The sequence below is a fragment of the Lissotriton vulgaris genome, chromosome 2_1 (genome assembly GCF_964263255.1).
Source record: "Lissotriton vulgaris chromosome 2_1, aLisVul1.2, whole genome shotgun sequence".
Classification (NCBI taxonomy): domain Eukaryota; kingdom Metazoa; phylum Chordata; class Amphibia; order Caudata; family Salamandridae; genus Lissotriton; species Lissotriton vulgaris.
This window is the reverse complement of record NC_141687.1, coordinates 1,034,285,416-1,034,295,636: the sequence shown is the minus strand read 5'-3', so window position 1 is coordinate 1,034,295,636 and position 10,221 is coordinate 1,034,285,416. Positions and strand designations below refer to the sequence as shown.

The 10,221-nt window shown below is 41.9% G+C and overlaps 1 pseudogene; it reads left to right on the top strand.

Moving 5' to 3' along the window:
* Positions 1–759: 759 nt before the first annotated feature.
* LOC147731570 (receptor-type tyrosine-protein phosphatase kappa-like) lies at positions 760–4,007 on the top strand (annotated as a pseudogene).
* The last annotated feature ends 6,214 nt before the right edge of the window (positions 4,008–10,221 follow it).

Here is a 10,221-nt window from a genome sequence, read left to right as displayed (position 1 = left end):
ATCATGGGCTGCACGAACGAAGACATACGCACCGTACCCCTGAAATCCAGGGGTGTAGGTACCGTACCCCGATGCACCGTACCCCTGCAATCATGGGGTGTACGCACCGTACCCGGGGGGTCTGTTTCGAACGCATTTCGAGGCGAAATCTGCTTTTACGGACGTTTTAAGCTCCCGTCGAAAAATAGTCGTACGGAGTGTTGTCGATACGATTCGTACTTGCTGGGTCAGAAAATGCAGCTTCGATCCATACAAACATCGCGTACTGCGCATTCCGAATGTGATTCGTACGGATTAGTGAGTTGTACTGTCTTCGGTACGATTCGTACGGAGAACTGCTTTGGGTACACATCGTGCTACATCGTACGTACGGGTACGGTTCTGCATACGATTTGTATGAGAAAAAAGCTCCGTACGGCTATTTGGAGTGCATGTTACCGAATCGGAATCGGCCCCTAAATGTAATTTATTTTTTTCAAATAATTTTATTCTTTAATATATTTAATATTTGTTTTTGTTTTTTATGGATATAGGTAAAATATTTTGTACAACTACATTTATGACCAATATTTTTTCTCTCAATATTTTTGTACTTACCATTATAAATATAGGATGTAGATATTTTTTAATTTGATATTTTGGTCATGATATTTTTGTAAGGGGATATTTTGAGTGTCATTTTAATTGTCAAAATTAAGAGGAGCTACTACTCTTACTCCTACTACCTCAAGCTAGTCAAACAACGAAGCGATTGGCAACATGCATAAGGAAATGACCCACATGGTGAATCCGATGGATCGGAGCTACGCAGACCAAAGCACACTTCATGCAGAGGACCCGTTCAACTTCACCTTTATAGACTCGTATAACTTCACCCCGAGATATGAAAACCACGCAGGAAGTCAATCGTTTGCTGGATGTACCGCGCTCTCTCTCGGAAAGGACCAAATCACCATTTCAGGCTTGACAGGTGCATCCAGAGATTAGAGTGGCCGATTCGCTGCTTCAACCTTATGAAGACCTCAGACAGTTACGGATTCAAAGAAGAGTACAAGAGTGTTCAACAATATGGGAGTGCACCAGGTAATGAAGTCCAGTAGCCAGCGAGTAGCATCAAAAATGTTCTTTATTTCAAATTCACAAACCACTTCTGTAATACGAAAAGCTCAGCCAATGCATTTCATTCCCTCAGGGGTATTTCATCAGGGCACCTTACATGTCCGTACTGAATGTCGACCGGACAAACTTGTGTATCGGTCTCCCTATGCAGGCCTTATTATGCCTTTAAGCACTCCAGAGAGTCCCAGTGCAATACACTGGATTATAACTTTTTGTTACTGACCATTTGAACCCTTGAGTATTTTCTATTGACATATAAGGTGTCTTAATGCAGGCCTGACCAAGTCTGTAAGCATATTCGAGAGTTTGAGAACAGCACACTGGATGTGAACCTCCACATTGAACATTTGAGCCTTTGAACGCTTTCTGAACCGACATAGAAGCCCTGATGAAGTTCCCCTTGAGGAAATGAAACGCATTGACTGAGCTTTTCATATTACAAAAATGATTTGTGAATTTGAAATAAAGAACTTTTTCCATACTACTCGCTGGCTACTGAACTTCATTACCTGGCACACCCCAACATCGTTGAAAGCAATCTTGGATCTGAAGCACAGAGACGTCACACAAAGCTGGCACTGGCGTGGATTGCGCAGGAACAATACACACTGGAACTAGCGTGAGGTGCAAAATTAGAAGTCCCAAGTTGTTAATCTTGACATAAGAGTACGAGAGTTTTTTCGAAGGACAGTTTGCTTCCTGCGATGTTGCTAAGAAAGATCAAAACAGAAGGAAGAACAGATATGGAAATAATATTGCTTATAATTTCTCCGGTGTCATCCTGCAACCAGCTGAGGATGACCCATCTTCAGATTACAATAATGCCAACTACATAGATGGGTATCAGAAACCCAGCCCCCACATAGCAAGCAAGGCCCAGTTCATGAAACGGTTTATGATTTCTGGAGGATGATTTGACAGGAGCAGTCTGCCTGTATTGTGATGGTTTGACTTTGAGGTTACATATGTGGAAATGGAGCCCCTTGCAGAATATGTCATCAGGACATTCATTCTCGAAAGGACAGGGTACAATGAAATCCGTGAGGTGAAGCAGTTCCATTTCACTGGCTGACCAGAGCATGGCATCCCTTACCATGCAACAGCTCTCCTGTCTTTCATCTGGTGAGTGAAGCTTTTGAATCCCCCCAGTGCGGGACCCATCGTAGTTCATTGCAGTGCTGGCGCTGACCGAACTGGATGTTATATCGTGATTGACATCATGCTTGATATGGCGGAGAGAGAAAGGGGTTGTGGACATATACAACTGTGTGAAGACACAATGGCCTGGGCGCATCAATATGGTTCAAACCGAGGAACAATATATTTTTATTCATGATGCCATCTTGGAAGCGTGCTTATGTGGGGAAACTGCCATTCCAGTCTGTGAATTCAAAGCTGCCTAATTTGATATGATTAGGATTGACTCGCGGACCAACTTGTCACACCTCAAAGATGAATTTCAGACCCTGATTTCTGTGACTCCACGACTACAATCAGAAGACTGCAGTATAACATGCTTGCCAAGGAACCATGGGGAGAATCGCTTCATGGATCTACTGCCTCCCGACAGATGCCTGCCTTTCTTAATCACTATCGATGGGGAAAGTAGCAACTACATCAAGGCTGCTTTAGTGGACAGCTAGAGGCAGCCTGCTGCTTTCATTGTCACGCAGCACTCATTGCCAAACACCGTCAAGGACTTCTAGAGATTAGTGAATGACTATTGCTGGTGATACTAAGGGGCCGATTTTGATCTCGGTCGGAAGGGCTCCGAATCGGGTTCGGAATTAGCGGGTTGGATTCGTAGGCCGAATTTCCGTCCAGTTCTTACACGGGTCCGGACTACGAAGTACGATGTGAACAAGAGCGAAATCTCCGGCCGAATCATTTCCAGGTCCGAACCGCTCCGTACGTCTCGGCCGTAAGCTAACCGTGGTGCGCATTGGAGGCGAATTCCGACTGAGCCAGTACGATGCGCGATTCGGACAGCCGGATCGAGTCGGAGCTTCCGGATCACAAAAGGTCCCGGAGCTGAACTTTGGGGGTCCGCATCGGACCCCTGTTACCCACAGCATTATGGCTCGGACACAGGGGGAGACCCATGGGTCTCCCAAACACAGGCATGTACTGTGCCGATGGCACCGACGCGTACACACTGTAGGGGGCGCACCTGTCCGGAACGTACCCATTCAGTCAATGGGAGCCCATGTGCACGTTGTACGACCGTCTCCCATTGACTTCAATGGGAGTCCGACCGAAACGAGTCCGACAGCATACGGCCGCATCGTACTCGCTCGGTCAGACTGCAGGAGTGCGGATCGGTCTGAAAACACCTCGGATCCTGCTCGGTCGGAGTGCTTTCTGACCGAGATCAGAATCGGCCCCTAAATGAGGTTGATTTGGCTCAGGGCTGCCCACAGTATTGTCTGAAAGAAGAGATGCTGAGATATGGCCCCATACATGTGGAACGCATGTCGTTTTAAATGGACTGTGATGTGATGAACAGGATTTTCAGGGTATGCAATCTGAACCGACCTCAAGAAGGCTATTTGATCCTGCAGCAGTTCCAGTACCTGGAATGGGCTTCACACAGAGAAGTTCTAGTTTCCAAGTGCTCATCCCTGAAGTTAATTATCCAGGTTGAAAAGTGGCAGGAGGAATCTGATGAAGGTGAAGGTCTTACCATTCTTCAATGCTTAAATGGAGGAGGTCGCAGTGGAATGTTTCGTGCGATCGGCATCATCTGCGACATGATCAAAAGACAAAGCGTTATTGATGTTTTTTATGCAGTAAAGACTCTTTGTACCAGCAAACCAAACATGGTAGAAACCCCAGAACAATATCGGTTCTGATATGATGTTGCAAAGGAATACCTTGAGTCCTCTTAGTCAATATGGATGTGCCAAACACTACAATCAATTCAAAGCTTTGTTTATTGTTCGAGTCGAGTTTGAGGCAGCTGTGAAAAGAAATGATTTATCTTGGGGACTTGAACATTTTAAAAGAAAAAAATAATTTTTCCTATGAAACTGTGTATCTTAATACAATCTGTGTCTGTGACTGTGCCCAGAATTGACAATTTGTGCCACATGAATTTGTGCAACAAGTAGATGGGGCAGACCGTGTCAAACAGGGATTTTATTGTGTCTAAATATGCAGTCATCTCACAATAATATAACATAGCCACTCTGTCGCATGTATCAATAGTTCCAAAGTGGCATTTTTTAGAAGTTTTTTTTTACTATAAAATGTATGTTACAATGTAGAGTAAAAAATCAACGCAAATCTATAGTAAATGCATTCTTTATACATTTCAACAGATATATTCTAGCTTACTATATTTTGTGTGCTATGATAGCTGGCTCACATACAGTTTCTTAGAGACTCAAGTGTAAATATGTCAATATGGGAGAGAGAACATTGTATTTATTGTCTACTTGGCATTCCTTTTCTGATGGCTGAAAAAACAATCATTTTCCTTGATGAAACATTATGGGGTTTCCTGATTTACCCCATCATATTATAATCGTAGGGGGTATTGCAAAGTGCACCGCTGCTTTTCTGCCAGTCGGGTGGGGGGTGCACTTGGGCGGTACTCATGGTACCCCCCTCCATTTCCATGCACAAGGTGGCAGACACCGCGCGTTGCCTGCCACGTTATGCATGGAAATGCCCACCATGGCAAATTAAGAAATAGGAATGTACCTAGCGCACTCAGATTCAATTTGATATTTCTATTTCGATAAGTGTGCAATGTTGTATTAAATGCCTACTGAGCATAAATAATAATGAATGATAGCGGCCCAGCCCACATGGGCGACTGGGACTACAACATGCACCAACACATAATTTGTTTTTTTGCAATAAACAGTTCAATTTGTTTTCTCATTTGCTTATTCAGAAAGCTTTTATATTTCCATCAAAAATTGTTGAATTCATTTACATCAAAAAAACTTTTCAAATACATTTAAACACTTCCATGTTTTACATACAATGTCAAAATATACATTTTAACTTTACACCCAATGCATTTCGAGACCTTATTCTCTTCTTCAGGGGTATAGCTGTAAAAAGAAAATATATCATGAGACCAAATCATTTACAAGAAGAAATTCATTCATAAGATTCTACTCTATTCAATACAATTAATTCCATGCCCAATCACCAACACCTGAGTATCACGCAAAATCAAGCCACAACTAACTTGAAGTCCTCAATGCTTCCCTACATGAAACAACTGCAAAACAAACCGCAAAATCAACAAAAGTCCAAAAAGAGTTCTTACTCAACTCAAATACGTGAAATATCAAATCCTGTGTACCTTCGTTTCACTAAGTGAGTTCTTGTCAATATGGAACGATCGCTGGCTTCCGTCAATACTAGTCAAGCTGCAAGATTATGTGAACCCTTGTTAAAATCACACAATCCGACGAAGAAAGGAGCGAATGAAATATAAACGGCCATACTCTTACCTAGAATGGTGTTCAGATAGATCAACAGTTCTAGGATAGTCTGAGAATGAAATCGAAAAAACGGCCTGTTACCAACCAAACTTATTTGGAGGTTCACAAACTAAAATGTATCAGCCTTCTGGGTCACTTTCTTACCTATCAGCTAAATAGGTAAATTAGCTAAATAGTCAGCTAAAGAAATCCTCTGTTCCTGACGCTGTCGTCAGATGCCTTCCAGCTCCGAACTTCAAGAGTTGAAAAGATACTTCCGTGTCACATGCTCGGAAGCTTTGGATCATAAAACTAGAAAACAGACTGTGTGACAGTACGGAGCTCCGTAAAGAAGCAAGAAATGCTTCGAAATGTGTAAGTCTGATGTTTATAATCAGAGAAAATGAAGATAATGAGTATGTTTAATTTATACTTGAAGCCAGATACAAAAATAATTATTGGTGACGTATCACCTGTGTAAATACAGACTAATGAAAGTATTGCTATGTGTATTTCTTGATGCATTTGCATATGATTTACAATGTATTTATTTTATTTATCAGAATATAATTGTGTGCGCACTCATCATTGAGATTTGAGGTGAGAATTAGAACTAGAGTTAGAGCTAGTCCTTCATTTTTTTTCATCAATGAGCATCAGAGGTGAGGCATGAAATGAGTCTGTCCTTTATTGCGGTAGATCTCAATCCATTGATCTATACACACCGGTAATCAGATTAGGATTTCATGATATCTTTGATTCCTTTCAGTATTATCCCAGGAAAGAGTATTTTGTGGACTTTTCCCGCAGGGCCGTTTACGTCACCAATAATTATTTTTGTATCTGGCTTCAAGTATAAATTAAACATACTCGTCATCTCCATTTTTTCTGATTATAAACATCAAACTTACACATTTCGAAGCATTTCTTGCTTCTTCACGGAGCTCCGTACTGACACACAGTCCGTTTTCTAGTTTTATGATCCAAAGCTTCCGAGCATGTGACGCGAAGTATCTTTTCAACTCTTGAAGTTCGAAGCTGGAAGGCGTCTGACGACAGCGTCAGGAACAGAGGATTTCTTTAGCTGACTATCACATGATAGGTAAGAAAGTGACCCAGAAGGCTGATACATTTTATTTTGTGAACCTCCAAATAAGTTTGGTTCGTAACAGGCCGTTTTTTCGATTTCATTCTCAGACTATCCTAGAACTGTTGATCTATCTGAACACGATTCTAGGTAAGAGTATGGCCATTTATATTTCATTTGCTCCTTTGCTCATCGGATTGTGTGATTTTAACAATGGTTTATATAATCTTGCAGCTTGACTAGTATTGAAGGAAGCCAGCGATCGTTCCATATTGACAGGAACTCACTTAGGGAAACGAAGGTACACAGGATTTGATATTTCACGTATTTGAGTTGAGTAAAAACTCTTTTTGGACTTTTGTTGATTTTGCGGTTTGTTTTGCAGTTGTTTCATGTAGGGAAGCATTGAGGACTTCAAGTAAGTTGTGGCTTGATTTTGCGTGATACACAGGTGTTGGTGATTGGGCATGGAATTAATTATCTTGAATAGAGTAGAATCTTATGAATGAATTTCTTCTTGTAAATGATTTGGTCTCATGATATATTTTCTTTTTACAGCTATACCCCTGAAGAAGAGACTAAGGTCTCGAAATGCATTGGGTGTGAAGTTAAAATGTATATTTTGACATTGTATGTAAAACATGGAAGTGTTTAAATGTATTTGAAAAGTTTTTTTGATGTAAATGAATTCAACAGTTTTTGATGGAAATATAAAAGCTTTCTGAATAAGCAAATGAGAAAACGAATTGAACTGTTTATTGCAAAAAAACAAATTATGTGTTGGTGCATGTTGTAGTCCCAGTCGCCCATGTGGGGCTGGGCCGCTATCTTTCACCATGGCACTTTGGCACTGAGGCAGGGGGTGCCTACAGGTGCACCCTCCGTAATGTCAACAATGCGGATGCGACCGCCAGGGTGGCAGTCGATCTTAATTAGCAGTGCGGGACTGCCGCACATCTGGCTGGCGGTCCCAACACCGCGAGAATGGTGGGTGGACTCAGGTCCGCCCGCCCGCCATTCTAATAGGCCCTTTAGTAGTCATATTAATTGTCAACATTTCTATTCCCACTCCAATGACTGCAACAGTAGGGAAAGTGTTGGAAAGCGGAGGGATAACATTTGCTATTCCCACTCCCGTCAATGCAACAGTATGGAAAGTGTTGGATAGTAGAGGGGTCAAATTAATATTCCCACTCCAATGAGTGCAACAGTAGGGAAAGTGTTAGATAGTGGAGGAGTAAAAATAAATATTCCCACTCCAGTGAGTGCAACAGTAGGGAAAGTGTTGGATAGTGGAGGGGTAAAAATACTATTCCCACTCCAGGGAGTACAACAGTAGTGAAAGTGTTGGATAGGGGAGAGATCAAATTTACATTCCCACTCCAGTCAGTGCAACAGTATGGAAAGTGTTGGATAGCAGAGGGGTAACATTACTATTCCCACTCCAATGACTGCACCAGCAGGGAAAGTGTTGGATAGCGGAGGGGTACAAATTACTATTCCCACTCCAGTAAGTGCAACAGTAGGGAAAGTGTTGGATAGAGGAGGAATAAAATATACTATTCACACTCCAGTGAGTGCAACAGTAGGGAAAATGTTGGATAGCAGAGCAATAAAAACTACTATTCCCACTCCAATGAGTGCAACAGTAGGGAAAGGATTGGATAGCGGAGAGGTAGAAATGACTATTCACACTCCAGTGAGTGCAACAGTAGGGAAAGCGTTGGATAGCAGAGGGGTAAAAATAACTATTCCGACTCCAGTGAGTGCAACAGTAGTGAAAGTGTTGGATAGCGGAGAGATAAAATTTACATTCCCACTCCAGTCAGTGCTACAGTAGGGAAAGTGTTGGATAGTGGAGGGATAAAATTACTATTCTCACTCCAATGAGTGCAACAGTAGGGAAAGTGTTGAATAGCAGAGCGGTAGAAATTACTATTCCCTCTTCAATGAGTGCAAAGGTAGGGAAAGTGTTGGATAGTGGAGGGGTAAAAATTACTACTCCAACTACAGTGAGTTCAACAGAAGGGAAATTGTTGGATAGCGGAGGGATACCATTTCCAATTCCCAATTCAGTGAGTGCAACAGTAAGGAAGGTGTTGGATAGCAGAGGGGTAAAAATTATGATTTCTACTCCAGTGAGTGCAGCAGTAGGGAATGTGTTGGATAGCAAAGGGATAAAATATACTATTCCCACTCCAGTGAGTGCAACTGTAGGGAAAGTGTTGGATAGGGGAGGGATACTATTTACTATTCCCACTCCATTCAGTGCATCAATAGGGAAAGTGTTGGATTGCGGAGGGATAAAATGTACTATTCCCACTTCAGTCAACGGAATAGCAGGGAAAGTGTTGGATAGAGGAGGGGTAACAATTACTATTCCCACTCCAATGAGTGCAACAGTAGGGAAAGTGCTGGATAGCATAGGGGTAAGTAAAAATTATTATTCCCACTCTAGTGAGTGCAACAGTAGGGAAAGTGTGGGATAGCGGAGGGATAAAATGTACTATTCTCACTCCAGTCTGTGCAACAGTAGAGAAAGTGTTGGGTAGTGGAGGGGTAAAATTATTATTCTCACTCAAATGAGTGCAACAGTAGGGGAAGTGTTGGATAGTAGAGGGGTACAAATGATTATTCCCACTCCAGTCAGTGTAACAGTAGGAAAAGTGTGGGATAGGGGAGGGGTAAAAATTACTATTCAAACTCCAGTCAGAGCAACAGTAGGAAAACTGTTGGATAGCAGAGGGGTAAACATTACTATTCCCACGCCGATGACTGTAACAGTAGGGAAAGTGTAGGATAGCAGAGGGGCAAAAATTACTATTCTCACTCCAGTCAATGCAACAGTAGGGAAAGTGTTGGATAGCGGAGGGGTAAAAATGATTATTCCCACTCCAGTCAGTTCAGCAGAAGGAAAAGTGTGGGATAGCGGAGGGGTAAAAATGATTATTCCCACTCCAGTCAGTGCAACAGTAGGAAAAGTGTGGGATAGCGGAGGGGTAGTAAAATTATTATTCCCAATCCAGTGAGTGTAACAGTAGGGAAAGTGTTGGATAGCGGAGGGATAAAATTTACTATTCCCAATTCAGTGAGTGGAACAGTAGGGAAAGTGTTGGATAGCAGAGGGATAAAATGTACTATTCTCACTCCAGTCAATGCAACAGTAGGGAAAGTGTTAGATAGTGTAGAGGTAAAAATTCCCATTCCAATGAGTTCAACAGTAGGGAAAGTGTTAGATAGAGACGGGTAAAAATTACTATTCCCTCTCCAGCGAGTGCAACAGTAGGGAAAGTGTTGGATAGCGGAGGGGTAGCAATTAACCATTCCCACTTCAGTGAGTGCAACAGTAGGAAAAGTGTTGGATAGCAGAGGGATGAAAATTACTATTCTATTTCTAGTGAGTGCAACAGTAGCCTATCACACCACAAAACTCACAACCCATATCGAAAAGAATATCACATAAAATGTAATTAACTTCCCACACTTTATACCTATAATCCCCAGAACCCACACCTAAAATTAAACTGTAAAAAAATGAATTACACAATCAAAAAATGTTTTCAATTAAATAAC